Source organism: Carassius auratus, chromosome 24, assembly GCF_003368295.1.
Source record: "Carassius auratus strain Wakin chromosome 24, ASM336829v1, whole genome shotgun sequence".
Lineage (NCBI taxonomy): Eukaryota > Metazoa > Chordata > Actinopteri > Cypriniformes > Cyprinidae > Carassius > Carassius auratus.
The window spans coordinates 13,277,835-13,293,877 of NC_039266.1; the positions used below are offsets into that span (position 1 = coordinate 13,277,835).

A 16,043-nucleotide genomic window follows, 5' to 3' on the forward strand; every position below is an offset into this window, starting at 1 on the left:
AGGGCTGTGCTGACAAACACCTGTTGGACTCGGCTGGGCTGAAGATGATGCGGCGTCAGTACAATCTGTATAATGATGATGAATGGTTTTAAGATGGTACCTGATGTTGTTTGGGTGATGAGTTTCATGGCTGGTCTGAGGGTGATTTGTCTGGTCGTAGTTGCTCTACACTTTGATTTACTGAAGAACAAAGCTGATATACGACGTGAGACAGCGTGTAGATTCATGCTGTTATAAATCAGCATGTGCTCATCTAAAGCTCTCCAACATCTATCGAGCCGGACTGAATCATCAACAACTGTCTCCATAAAAGGTACTGAAAAATGTGTGTTTGGGTGATCGGATGAGCAATCTTTACTTGTTGAGACAGATATTGTTTTGCTGACCGAGTTTGACTCTTCGTGTGTGTGTGTGTGTGTGTGAGAGAGAGAGAGAGAGAGAGAGAGAGAAAGAGTGTGTGTGTTTTGGTCATGCTGTGTGTGTATGTGTGTTTGTGTGTGTGTGAGAGAGAGAGTGTGTTTTGGTCATGCTGTGTGTGTGTGTGTGTGTGTGTGTGTGTGTGTTTTGCTCATGCTTTGCACACCAGCTAATAGCAGATGCTAAAGACACTTCCAAGCTAGTTTTGAAAGCATAAAAACTTTGAATGGTAGTGTCATCTCTATCTTTCTTCACTACTTCTCATATTTTTCTTATTCTAATTCTTATTCTCCTATCTTCACTCTTTTTTCAGTGTCAAAATAAATGTGGAAATATTATGTGCAAAGAGCGTTAACCACGACGGTATTCCATTTAAGTAGCCATGAGAATCTGTTTATTTCTCCTTTCCACTTACACACTCACACACATACAGAATAATTGAAAATAAAAAAATAGAATGGCTATTATGTGATGTGTGTAAATGTACATGTATATATCATTATAAGTAGATTATAAATTACATTACTGCATATCATTGCTGTTTTTGCATATTTTGTTGATTACCATTTTCCTAATTTGTAAGTCGCTTTGGGTAAAAGCGTCTGCTAAATGACCAAATGTAAATGTTAATGTTAATGTTATAATTATAGCTCCTTCATGCCTACTATTGTCTAGTGTGTGTGCAGAGTAGAGAGATGTTAGTTTCTCATTTTAGGTATTCTTGTCAGTAACTGCCTCTCTGCATATTAGAATTTGATAAACGTCCCCATAATCAGACTCAGGAAATAGAATGAGTTCAGCCATTATGATATCATCAGTCAGACAGCCAGACCAATCATCTCGTCTCATCTGACTCTGAATTCCTTCAGGCTCATGTAGAGACAGAGGATCATGGAATGTTGAGCATAATTAAAGGAAAAACTCGAAATTGCAGAGTTCTAGTTAATCTGAAGGCCTTCCTGGGCCGCCGATCCGATCCCCTCATATGAAAAGCTGTCATTGTCTGTGTTTTTTGTTTCTCTTTTCCTGTCAGCTCTTAAACTTTTGTAGCCTGTTGTAAAGTGATATTTTAGAGCACGCTCAGTGGCTGGGAATGCTGGAAATAATCGCTGCAGTTCATCTGAATTCATGTCCATGTGAATTAGATGTAAGTGTTTTAACATAGCATTTAGTGTAAGTTTGAAACAGCCCTCATTTCCTGACATCACAGATTGGTTCTCCTCCATTTCCTCGGGTGTCTGGAAAGTTTCATTGATTTAAAGGATGGCTGTATATTAAATAAACTTAATTTTACTCAACCCTTTTCCTTTATCACTTTCTCTTTCATCATGTTTCGCAATGTTGTGTGCCGACTCACTCATTTGCACACACAGATATGCACCTCTAATTAACTTTGGCTGTTCTGTTGGGGTCAGAAGTTGAAATAAACTTTGTCATTATTACAGAAATGTGTGCTAATAAGATACAGTATGCAGTCATTTTTACACCCCCCTCCCCCCATGTATAAAAGGCATTAAGCAAACAAGCTATTTTTTTATATTTGAATAGTTAAAATTAAATATTAAAGAAATAATAATAAAAAAGTTATATTATATAGAAATACATACTTGTATATAATTATACTTTATTAAAAAATATATTTTAATATATATATATATTGCTTTTTTTCTTTTATTTAATCACACTTTTATCCAGTCGCACAGTTTAGGATTAGACAGAAAACAATTGCTCTAATAGTTTCTTTCTTCATTATTAGAACAGGGATTTAAATCTAGAGCCTTTTATTTCAACACTAACCACTTTCATTTAACACTTTATATAGACTACAATACAAGTACTGACTGTAAGTTCAGAAGAATTCATCTGCATACATATTGCGTTCCTAAACCGACGGACCCACAGGGCTGTCAGATCTCCGACAGAATACAAAGAATTAAACATATCGTGTGCAATAGACAGCCCTCTGTCTGTTTGCTCTCAGCTTTTCTCGTGCTTGTTCTTGACTACCACAGCGACACCCTCCAGCCACAAAGCAAATATTTTCCCAAGTTAGCTGGGTCTATAGTGTTTTTAGGTGAGTTCTCTGTAGTGTGTTGTGTGTTTTTTTGAATGATGATGTGTAGGAAGGTGTGTGTGAGAGAGTGAGAGGTAAAATAGCTGTTGTCATCTGTGTATGTTTACAGGTTTGTTTTTGTCAGCAGATACTGATTCAACTAAGCCCTTTTGCTGACAGTTTGCAATTCTAACCCCCATAGCATATTCATTTTTCATGACACACCATTATTTATCTTATATAGTGAGAATAGATTGGATTATTCTGTTTTAGCGGGCATGTTCTGTATTACTGGACAGAGAGGACCTGTAGAAAGGGATAAAGTGTTTATATGTTGTGTGTGTGTGTGTGTGTGTGTATGTGTGTGTGTTTGTGTTCAGATGGGTTGATGAGTGATTGGGTTTAAATAACAGAATTTAGCACCTCTTTATGCTATACACTAAAAGTACAGTATGAACATTTTATTATTCATTTATTTAAATATTTGCTTGCATATGGAATATTTCTATTTTATTTTATTATTTACTGTAGCTGTGAGCACACTCTTCTCATTGTGTGTGTGTTGTATTTGCAGAAGCACACGAGTGTGCCATATACAAGCATCTCTTGACATCCACATGACTTTGTGTCCGGGCCTGAGTGTTTGTGTGTGTGTGTGTGTGTGTGTGTGTGTGTGTGTTTTCTTTTAATATGTGCATGAGTGTTTGGGGGCAGGGCTGACCGGCCGAGTGTTTAAACATCTGCTGAGTGTTTTAAGTTTTGCAGATAACCAAGTACAGTTATGTCTTTTCCACTATTTACCATCCGCCTTTCATTCCCTCTTCACTCCTCCCCTCTTTTAGTTTGTCTGAGTTGAACACACACCCTCATACTTGCACATACACACATAAACACTCCAGTGCTCTGTTCCATAACTTTTAAAGGAGCTCTCAACATGAAGGCTTGCTATCTTATGCTGTATTATGCTGCATCCTAAGCTCGTTTTAGGCAAAACCCTAAAGCACCGTTGCAATCCCACAATGCATTGCAACAACCTCAAATTCATAAAGAACCGTAAAATGTTGATAGAAATAGTTCAGTGTCATTAGAAATTTATTATTTTATCCTAAATTTGTGTTTTATGCCTAAAGTGTCATGCAACACATGAATCTTCCACAATAAAAGCAATCCCTGAAAACATTGAAACAAACTCACATTCATTAAACTATTGATAGAAATCATTAAATGTATTAAGAAATGTATTTTGTAAAGTAACAAAAAAAGTTTTCAATAAATTAATTCATTTGTGTAATTTAATTTGTGTAATTGGATAAATTACAAAAAACATGCTAACATCCCAAACTATTTCCTATGCCACCTATGTAAAGCAATCCAAATTGCTCAGTTATGATGTTCCACAACAGTTAAGATGCTGTCTTAGAAGACAGCTGTCTATGTAGTCAGTATGCAAAGCTCGCTTGGTTCTGGGACAGATCTGTTGTGTGTTTTGGAGATGTTTTGTTGCGCTCACTTAAGACCTCACCGAAGACTGAAACCTGGCTCTGATTCTAACAGCAAGCTGAGGGATTTTGAGAGGAAGCTCTAAATTCACAGACGCGCACACAGAACATGCGGCCCTCTAGTTTGTGTCGCAGGGGGCTCCGTAGCAGGAAGTCCTCCACATGTTTTGCTTTAGCTTAAGGGATTCTCTCTCTCTCACTTCACTCTTCATCAGTGGCTCTTTCTTTCTCTCTGTCACACATCTCCTTTTCTTTTCTTCTCTAAGTTCTCCATTCCCCTCTTTTTCTTCTCGCAATGAGGTGATCCAGGCTGGAGGGAGTGCCAAGAGAGTTACAAAAACCGCATTCATCGCGATACACAATCGAAAACACACACACACGCTCACACAACACGTCCTGTCTAAACAATGCTCCTTGGCCGAGTCTGGGGGAGTGATTTGAGTTGGTGTAAAGGGACAGCACAGGAAGTGTCAGCAAGAGAGAGAGAGATTGGAGGGTTTGGAGAACAGGAGCAGCCCTGCAGCGAGGAAAAAACTTTCCCTGCCGCAGCAGCAGGCGGAGTGGGTCTCAATCTCTCGTGCTCCCTTGTTCACGCTTCGGTTGTTGTTTGGATGTATGCTCCTGGACAGGGCAAATAGGGTGAGTAGCACAAGCTCTCTATTTCTCTTTCCTCATACTTAAAGAACTGTAAAGGGATATTAGAAGCATCGTTCAGTTCCACGTCTCCTCTGTAGCACATTAAATCCTTTTTTTCCCCATAACTTTTATTGAGACATGTTTAGAGCTTAATTAAAACACAAATTCCGACTCCACAGCCAGACCTCTGCGTCCTTAGTGCCGTATCCATTACATTTACAATTCAGCAAGTTTATAGTCTTCCTCCCCCTGTGTTTATTCATTCCGGTTGGCAGTCTACAATGCTTCTCATATTTTATTATTGTATATAAGGGGAGGATATGGAGGCAATTGTGCATAGTGAGGGTCTATGAAATATTTTGGGAAATATTTGACATGCATCACGGTCGTTGGTCATCATGGTCAAATCGACTTGTAAAACATTCTTGTACCTAATAAAACTGTTTAGATGTGAAACTTTCTGCGTTCAGTTCTTTCTCTTTCAGAAAGGAAAATTACGTTTTGATGCATGGCGATGTTGCAGTTTTTGTGTTTGCTTGAAAAGTACTAATCTCTGATTGAGAAGTCTATCTATCATTGCGCAACCACAGAACTGTGGTTTTACAGCATGCACACAAATATGCAAACATATTATTTGTGACAGTGCATTCCCGTTGAGAATTCCCTCTTATCACCCTATTGCAATTCCATTGTAACCTACCATCGGCCTTCTTGATTATTTACTCTTCTTGCCATAGATTTGTAAACATGTTTAACGATCATCTCATGAGATCCCATTCCATGCCTGTCAGTTGCGAATTACTTGGATGCCGTTGACTTTATTTATAATCAAGAGAAATCTGAACTCATTGGTTTCAGAGTTATGGCGGCAGCCAGAATTCCTCTGGGTAGTGACAACTTTTCCGAGTTTCTCCCTCCATGCTGTTTAAGTAGATTTGCATCTGGAGGTTTTGGGCCGCATCCCATGCGTGTCTGGAAGGAATATCAAAGCTTTTCTCTCAAGGTTGTTTGTCCAGAGATGCTGGATATAAATTTGAATATAATTCAGTTGTGCTGATAGTTGGAACCTCAATTTTATGATGCGGAAGCTTCTGGACCTGTGTTTGAGCATGTGTGAGTTTCTCAGGATTCAGGAGCCAGGGAATGAGGCCAGTGTAATAGACTCTTAACAGTTGGGCAGAGGATGTTACTTATTCTTATCCCTGTAGACAGCCTGCTAAAGCAAGTGCTCAGCCAGTAAATATTCAAGTTATTGTGCTCATTTCACTAGCTGGTCATTTAATGTAGTATTTTCCACCCTAGCTATTTTGTTCTTAAGTGGTATAAATACAAAGTTCTGTCATGAAACGACAACTAGATGGTGCAGGTTGATTCTGGTTCTAACTCAGTCTTATATAATCACATTATTATTCAAATGGTGCAGCTGATTGGTTCCTTTTGTAACCGCTGCCAATGAGCTTGCTGCTCAACATTCAAATACTTGGCTAGTGCTTGCTGTAACACTTCAGAAACCCTCCACCTTCCCCAGCTCCACCTGTTTAGATCTGTTATGGGGTAATTGTATGTATTTTATACACAGGGGTTATTACATGTTATATGCGCAGCAGCAGAATTTTTTACATGCGTGCAACAGCATGTCTGTGGATGTATTGGCAGTAGCAAGATCTACTTTGGCGAAGACCAAACACATTAACATTGCCATGTATGTTACCATGCTAAACTCTCCAGGTATTTTAATGACAAAACGTATTATTAGTGGGTCCACAAGGGGAATAGTGTGTTGTCCTATCAGAGGCTTTTATTTGAAGTTCCCTGCTCAGCAGACCATTTTAGACACAGATTTATGTTTGCATGATGCTGGTCTATATCTAGCTGACTTTTTAAGCTTGTCTTTTCAATAGTGTTGTGAGTCTGGAGCCTGAGGCGCAGAACACTAAATGTGTCATGTGAGTCTTACAAGCCAGACTATCAGAATGCTGCATATCCTGGCCAAGAACTGCAGCACATGTCCAGTTGTTTGATCAACATGAAATTGTGCTTTTAATGTGATTTCTATGGGTCTGATATCATAAGAATATGCATAAGAATATGCAAACACTGATGCAGCTGTCTTTTTGCAAGGAAGCACTAAATAGCTGTATTAAAATCCATATAATTTTATGTAAATTTGGGGATATTGCATAGAAAATACAAAATAGAATGTGGTTAAAATGTGCATAGAAAACCTATATGTGCTCACTTGAAGTGGATGAATGTTTTATATAGTAAAACATTAATATATTCCTAGATGCTCATTAGAAAAAGCAGTGTGACTAAATATTTTGCCTTCATTTCCTTGGTTTTGTTGTCTTGAACACATGGGATGGAAACGTTTTTCTGCAGTCCTCCAATTTTTCACAGAAATTAAATTAACAACTTGGATGTGAATGGAGCTATTGTAGCAGCCTGGTAAACTTTTATGGACTGATAAAAACGTATGCATCCAGACTCAAATAAGCTGCCTAGTGGCCAACCAGACAGAACTGGTGGATTTTGCCAACTTTTTTTGTGTAAAATTTGTGTCGTACAGGCTGTCAGAAACGGAAACAAATGACATGATATATGCTGTAACGATGCTAACACTATTGGCTGATATGAACTGCAATATACTGTATGTTAGCTGCCGTTACACCGACTAAAACACATAACAAAATCTTGTGTGACAGAGCCATTTTATCCTACATTGTCCAGTCCTTTCCAGAAATGCCTCTCACTGTGTTCCCACCCAAATTTTCCTGCAGAACATTCATTCTTCGAGAATGAGAAAATAAGAGGCAAAACAGTGATGTCATAGCAAATATCACAGAACGATTTGCGAAAGCCAGATGAAACAGCTGCCCCAATTGAGATGGATTTAACCTTTTACTCTCAGCAGAGTGTTTATTTTCCTTACACTTTTGCTCTTCGATTCAGCACACAGTATCAGTGTGTTTCCTCTGTTCTTGAGCTCTGAACAACTACACCTGTAGCACCATCTCAGAGGAGTCTTCATCCATCAGTTCTCCATTAAATATTAATCCTGTCTGAGAGCACATGCCCCTTTTATACAAGCCTGGCTGAGAGATAGGAACTAATCGCTAATTGAATCGCCCTCATTTAACCAACTTCCTCAAAGGTTCTTCGACACTTATCTTATCCTGCTCTCTTTCAAAATGGGAAAGTACTTCTATCTAGCCTCGCAGTTAAAAGACAAATCCTTTTCTCTTTGATCCAAACGCTGCAAGTGTTTAGACTTCAACAAATGCATGTAAGTGTAACTGAAGCATTTGCAGAATTTATAGAAGAGGCTAATTCAAGTACCACTTTGAAAAGGAAACTATTTACATATGACACTCCCTTGGTTAGAAACTGTAAAGTCATCTTTCCCCTCATTTCTTATTAATAATTTTTGCTTAAGAAAACTTTTTTAGTTTCTGATCTTGAAGCTGAAGAGTGTAATTTTCTTTGGCACCACTGCCTCAAAACAAAATTGCAAAAATGCTAATTGTTTTCACACAGGTTTTCCAAACACTCCCCATTGGCTGTACAAACAGTAGCCTCACTCAAAGCTCACACTATTGGTTGATCTGTTGCTATGCTGGGCAGGTCAGAATTCTCAAACAAACAGCAATGCTGTGCCACTGTTTACTCTCTTCTGGAGAGTCAACCTAAAAATGGCCAACTTTCAGTTGTTTCTGCTTATTAAGTAGGCAGTTTAACACCAAAGTACTGAACAAGTTCAGAAATGAGCAGCATTGTATAAGGTAGTGCACAAAATAAATCTTCCACTTGTGGTCATTTTAGCTGGAAACTGCAGTTAGCTGTATGTACTGTATGTTTAGGTAGGCTATATGTCTGGGTTTTTGCCAAAATGTAGGTAGAGGCATTTTTCCCAATGAACCTATGTTAAAAAAGTCATACTTAGGTTTTCAGTTCTGCTTTCTCTTTTACTATTTATCTTTCTCTTGCTTGAGGAAGGCGGGAAAGTGACAGCTCACCACTGCTGTTACCTCATGGCTTGGTGAGGAATGAGGCTTCCCACAACTTACATAAGCCTGACCTGCTGGCTTGCTTGGCCCGTGTAGAGCTTCTGAAGGTTCTTTTTTATGGTTTACCATATAAAGACGGAATGTTGGATGAATGGATGGCCTTTGTTTTTGGTCTTTTATGATCTGAATGCAGGGCCCAGACTGGTGATCTTACATCAGCCTTCCATGGTTTGCCTGCATGCCTTGCTGTGAGACTGATTATCCCATAAAGTTAAATGCAATTCCCTGTTGCGACATGGAATATCAATAGTTTAAAGGCAGATTCTGGCAGACTGTGGTTACGTATCTGCTTATTGGTTCTGTGTAATAGCTTACATAAATATAAACTACTGCAGTTGCTCGTTAGCTCGCTCTGTCCAAATGAGAATAATGTCCAGATGGGTGGTCATTATTGGAAAAATAAATGTGAGTCTGATCTGGTTGTGGAAAATCTGAGAAAAAAAAAAGTATTTTGCAAGTAAAAATAAAATATAATGTAATACAAATTTTAAACTGCATGTTGAATTAAAAAAAATATATATATATGGAATTTCTATAACCGTAAAATAAAATTGTCTTTATAATATCATGCATTAAAAAGTTTGAAACCACCTGACTTAACAAACTGAAATATAGAGTCAGCATTTTCTTCAAAGCATCAAAGCATAGACTTCTGAGACTCAAAGAATCAGCCATGTGACCTTGTCTCTGCACCGATCACATCCCCACAGGTAGTAATGCATAGGGACGCCTGTAATATTTTCCTCAGATCAGTCTGTAACCCACAGGCACCCCATTGCCATGGGAACCGCTGAGCAGATCACCTGCAAATGGCACCAAGCCTGAAAGAAAGGCAGCGGTTATTTCTCTGACGCCAGACCAGAGGCGGATATCACTGCAGTCCAAGACAGATTTGACTTAGACTTTGGTGCATAACTCATCCTGCACGGTTTGTGCTAAAGACATGAATGATGCCTCTAAACACGTATCTCGCTGAATTAGAGGTGTGCTATAACTTTTATGCTACTGGACAGGAATTTGGCCTGCCAAATGATGGAATTACAGAGAAATCCTATAGATTTATTTTAAAGGAGTGACTCAAACCATGTCTACTGGCTAGTATATCGTACTTGGATGGGACTTTTTCACTTGTGCAACCACCTAGCAAGCCACCCACAACACACTAACATCATGGTTTATCAAGGGTTGCAGGGTCTACATACAATGATGTCTACATGTCTACTAGCAATGATGTGCAAGTGCTATAACAAGTCTCAATTAGATTAACACATTACACATAAAAAAATTTAAATAAATAAATAAATGACTATTATGGGGGCTCCAAACCTCCTTCCAGGGTCAAAATCGCGTTCCTGTTTGGTGTGGAATTTCGCTTCAACCCACAGAGTAAAAAACAAATCTTGGCAGGCAGTATAAAAGTAGCCCAATTTCATGGGAAAACCACACATTTGACGACACCGTAAGCTAGCAATGCTCATGTTCTCCATTAAATGTCCAATCTAGTCCAAAAATACAGTAAACTTCCATTCAAATGTTTGGGGTCAGTAAGATGCTTTAATTTTTAAAGTCTTGTATGTACAACAAAGCTGCATTTAATTGATTAAAAATACAGTAAAAATAGAAAGATTGTGAAATTGTTTTAATATATTTTGAAAGGCTGAATTTTCAGCATTACCCCAATTTTCGGTGTCACATGATCCTTCAGAAATTATTGTAATATGATGCTTTGGTGCTCAAGAAATATTTCTTCAACATTGTTTAAAACAGTTTAATGTGCTGAATAAAAGTATATATATATTATATATATATATATATATATATATATATATATATATATATATATATATATATATATATATATATATATATATATATATATATATATATATATATATATATATATATATATATATATATATATATATAAAATTGAGACCACAAAAATGTTATGATATCTATTATATTATATTGTAGGGGAAGTCGTGGCCTAATGGTTAGAGGGTTGGATTTCCAATCGAAGGGTTGTGAGTTCTAGTCTCGGGCTGGACGGAATTGTGGGTGGGGATAGTGCAAAAACAGCTCTCTCTCCACCTTCAATACCACGACTTAGGTGCCCTTGAGCAAGGCATCGAACCCCCAACTGCTCCCCAGGCGCCGCAGCATAAATGGCTGCCCACTGCTCCGGGTGTGTGCTCACAGTGTGTGTGTGTGTGTTTGTGTGTGTTCACTGCTCTGTGTGTGTGCATTTCGGATGGGTTAAATGCAGAGCACAAATTCTGAGTATGGGTCACCATACTTGGCTGAATGTCACTTCACTTCACTTCTATTATGTTATATTATATGATATTATATTATACTTTATTGGTAATTTAAATACCTACATAACAAATACCAGCAAAAGTTCTTGAAATCATTCAGGAAACACTGAGAAAAAAAAAGTATGTTATTCCATAATTTCTGAGGGTTTATGGTACATCATATAATCCTTTAGAGTGTCCATACTTTCATCTTAATTACAGATTCATCATCCGTGCGCTCTTTTCATCCCAGCTGGACATGAGCATGTGTGTGAGAGAGAGTCTAAGTACTGAGTAGTTAATTATGTTTGGTCTTTAGTAAGTCTTTGGGTATTAAACTTGGCTAATCTTAATAAGAATGGATGAAATCCCTCTAACTGCTCACAGTCAGGACCTTTTTTCACGCTTTTATGTCATCTCACTTTGTCTCTGTCTCTCGTTCTTTTTCCCGCTCTCATTTATCTGCGCTAACCATATGCTAATGACGCCTTATCTTTTTCTGCTTTATAATTAGCTGTTAGCACAAACGTACAGGATTGGGCTGCACGGATTGGTCTTAAATTCAACAGATGAATTTTTGATGTCTGCATCGAGGGCAATTTCACTGGAAAAGGCTTACTGGCTGCTAGGAAGGATATGATTTTCCATAAGGCCTATTTGGCTGTGGTTACATGATTATTCATTTTCATGCAACTGGAATGTGTCTGAGTCATAAATATGTTTGCAGACAGCTGAATGAACTAGGTGAAACTTGACATGCCGGAATAGATTAATGCATCTGGCCAGCTATCAGATGCTGAAGTGAAGGATCCCAAACATCTTTACTGTCTTCGTGACCTCTGGTCTCTCTTTCTGTGCCAGATCCTCTGATTCGTTCTGATAAGTGAGTCTAGCTAGATGGAGTGGAAAAAGAAATAGGTTTAGGCTTTAGGTTTATTTACATAGGGATGCTTGATATTTTGCTACAATATTGTTTCATATTACACCAATTTTTCGTCTGATTTATTTTTTTATTTTTTCTAATTTAGTCTAATTATTGTAAGTTCATGCTCATTTATTTAGACAAAATAGTGTACAATTTTAAGATAGATGGAACTGTAATATATTTTAGAAAAATCAATTTTAATAAATGTTACCATTTAAACAATTTTAATGTATTGATATATAACAGCATACAACATTAAAAACAGTTCGAGCCGGTCTCATGAAAATGCGTATCAGTAGCTCTAATTTTCTTTTTACAATTTGGTGTTTTGCGTGCTATTTATACGCAGAAACTGATTTTGGCATGTGTACGATATGCATGTGTTTGACGTGCATATAAAACAACGTTTTTGTGTGTGCATATGATACTCACTTTGTTGGCAATTTTACAATTGTTCTTTGCAGCATCTAGGTTTTTGTTCTTTGTGGAACCCAAAACTATTCTTCTATTGTTTCAGACTTTCAAACCTTTTCATTTGTAGATTTAACCTTTTATTTTAAAGAGTGTTGGCTGTAACAGGAGTTGAGAATTCCAGTAGATTAATTAATTGAATTAATTGAAAAATCAAAAGTCAGTACTAGAGTCATAGCTATCTATTTAAAAAATAGTTTTTGTGGTTATGACGTATGAGGAAAACGATGTGTCGTATGTCTTGACTCTAAAAGCACTTACTTTTTCTGTCTTTTGTTCTTCAGATTTTCAGGTAGAGTTTAAAATGTGTTGTGATTTGACTCTGACAGGAGGATGATGGGAAAAAGTGTCAGTATAAGGCAGAACATCTTTCCCACACCTCTCCCTGTCCACCCCATCCTTTTACACACACTGCACGTGTCATATTTGACACTTTGATGCTTAGAGCTTTTCCTGGCTGCATGCGCTGAGTGGAAACTCGTCTTAACCTCTCCTCCTACCTGTCTGTTATTCCTCTTCTTCAGTGGTTTGAAATGGTTGGAAGCAAATGGTTTAGAGATTCACGAAGGAGCAGATCAACAGGAGCATACGGATGCTTTAAAGAGAAAACAAAACTGTGCTTGCAGCGTTCGTTTTGTTATGTAGAAAATAGACATATTAATGCATTCACAAAAACATAATTTTATTTCGGTGTGTTAATGCATATTTATTAAGCATTAGAAGCACAGTGTGAAATTTGTTTCAGGGTCTGGGTGAGTCCCCAGGTTTTCCGACGTTTCAGTCTTAAGGTCACACAATAATCTGAATGTGGTTTGAATGAAAGGAAGAAGGAAAGCCTCAGGAAAATGTCAACAATGGAAGTAGCAACGGGACACATAGCGAGTCCACCCCGTTCCCTGCCTGTTCCTCAGATGTTTTTCCTGCATTCCACCAATAGTCCCCATTCCTCAGATGGAAGTTTACCTCCCGTCTTCCTCTTCTAAACACAGAATTCAGCTGGGCCTTTTAGCTCAGTAGTGGACAAACAACAGTTTGGCACATTTTCCAAAAAGATTCAATGTGACCTTGTCACAGTGCATAAACCACTCATGTAGTACAGTAATGAAATGTCTATTGTTTTGAAATGATTAATAGAAGCAGGGTAATATTTTTTACTGTCATATATAATCAGAGAATGGCACACATTGTGTGTTTGATTGTAAGCGTGTGTCTACAGACTTTAGACTCAAACTGTTCTTCTTAGTAGGACTGAGATGATTCTTCATTAAGTGACATCAGGCTTATGGCATTCATTACACACCCAATGGATCACAGAATTTTGGGAGCACACACCCCATGAACACAGACATACATATCCAAAAACAAGCTCTGGAAGTAGTATTTCCCACTAAATCATTCAGATACACACTGCTATTCAAAAGTTTGTTTCTTTTTGAAATGGAAACAAATGAAATGGATGCATTAAATTGATCAAAAACTAGAGTAAAATTATATTAAAAGCTACAAAAGGTCTCTGTTTTAAATAAATGCATTTCAATTGAACTTGAATCTTCAAAGAATGTTGATTGTTTCCACAAAAATTATCAAGCAGCACAATTGTTTCAACATTGATAATAATAAGAAATGTTTTTTGAACAGGAAATCAGCATTAGAAAGATTTATAAAGGATCAGATGGAGTAATGGCTGCTGAAAATACAGCTTTGCCTTCACATGAATTAAGTTGCATTTTTTATAAATTTACAGATAGAAAAGTGATTCTAAATTGATATAATATTGTACAATTATTAATTCATTCATTTATTTTTGGACCGAATTCATAACCACTAAAAATTATACTAAACCCAGACTTCCGAACAGTATTGTGAAAGATAAAATCCAGTTCTGGGTTCAGTTCAGATCTGTTTCACAACACTGTTCTTGGGAATAATTCATACATGAGTCAAACTGATTCTTGAGTTCGGCTGGAGAGGATTGTCAGTGCTCAAAAACTTCTGTTTGTTTGAAAATATTGCTGATTGTATATACCACAACCCCAATTCCAGAGAATTTGGGACGTTTTGTAAAATGCGATAAACTTGTCTCAACTTCTTTTGGAGTGTGTTGCAGCCATCAAAATCTTAATTTGCTCATATTTACAAAATACATTTATTGCATGTATTGGTCAGTGAAAGCTTTGAAAATCTTTTCTTTGTACTTTTGTCAATTAAATAAAAGTTAAATAGAATGAACAAATCACAGATTCTTGATTTTATTGCATTTTACAATCACCATTCAGAACATCTAGTATTTGGAGTTGATCAGATCTCTTTCTGTGAAGCTTCTGTTAGATGTCATAAACAAAATCATGCTAGTAAATGTGTGTTTTGTAACTCTTAACCTTGTGATGATGTGTTGACATTTGTGTTAATCAGATTTGCATCACATGGGCATTAAGGGATGATGTGCATCTGCTTTAGTGCTCTCTGCCTGTGACTTTCGGGACACTTAATCTGGATTGTGAGAAACTGGATCAGGGTTAAAGAGGAAAGGAATCAGGATTGGGGACAGTGATCTTGAGCCTGTAGAGCTTGGTCATTCTTTCACACTAGTTTGACTTAATTCGTGCAAACCTTGACTGCCCTCCAATGCTTTTGTGTTACACAAACTGTCTTAGCCTTGTGCTCTTGAATGTGTGTGTGTGTGTGTGTGTAGCTGGGGTCCTGCTGCATTACAGCACTGACATGCCTCAGTGCTGATGACATCGTCCAACTGGGAGGCGGCCTAGCATAGATGATGTCATAGACAGCAAATCAGATCATTTGCTGCAGCCTTCATCCATTACAGAAATTACTTTTTTTTTATATCTTCACGCTCATCGTTCTTCTGTTTTTTTGCCCTCCATCCTTCTTGCATCCCATCTTTTTAACCTCACAGCTTTCTCCACTTTGTATCATTCACTTCCTTTTTCTGTAATGTTATGTTTTTTGTTTTTTTTTTACCCTAAACCAGTTTTTCCCAGTCTGCTCTGCCTCTGGCTGGAACGTAACTCTAATTTTGCAATGATCAGTTTTCTTTTTTTACGATTAATGCTGTGAAATAGATGCAGTTTTAGTTTTTAAACTGCTCATCCACTGTGTTATTCAACAGTTTATGAGGTAGTTCGATAGTTAATGGATGTCTGCAAAGCTGGGAGAAATTCTGATGTGATGGCTAAAGAAATCACTTTGCCAGATGTATGTGCATGTTTTCAACCAAGACACTAGAGGGCGGCGGAGATGTATCAATAAAATAACCATTAATGTAGATGTGCAATGGGCAAAAAAAAAAAAAAACATATTACGAATTTTTGTAACCATACAATTTCTTTCCCATTGCTGTTAGGTCTGTGGTACGGTTCTGTGTGGGATCAGTAGGGGGTTAGGCTAGAAAGACATTGTGTTCACACAGTGAGGAACTGAAATGGAGACTTTGAGATGTTTTCTCTTGGCTAGATGTTGGTGTCATATTAAAATCTTGATTTGTGACTCATGAGATGAATAACAGTGTGAATTTGTGGGTTTTAATGAGTCTCTGCACTATATAGTCTGCCCCTTGATGGCTTACCACTCTACTATATTGTATCATGGTGCAATAGCAGTTAAATTTTATAATCTTGTGTCCCTTTGAATTTTTCTTTCAGTTTCTCTAGAAAAGAGCTG

The 16,043-nt window shown here is 37.5% G+C and overlaps 1 protein-coding gene across 5 annotated transcripts in view; it reads left to right on the forward strand.

The window, feature by feature from the left end:
* The window catches only part of LOC113042339 (sickle tail protein-like), a 132,892-nt gene that overhangs the window by 49,869 nt on the left and 66,980 nt on the right, over nt 1-16,043 (forward strand). Inside the window, exon 1 of one of the 5 annotated variants that reach the window (XM_026201125.1) lies at nt 4,396-4,608. The exons of the other annotated variants lie outside the window; for them this stretch is intronic. The gene's annotated coding sequence lies outside the window, so the exon portion shown is untranslated. Of the gene's footprint in view, nt 1-4,395; nt 4,609-16,043 lie in introns of those variants that run through there. 5 annotated transcript variants of the gene reach the window in all.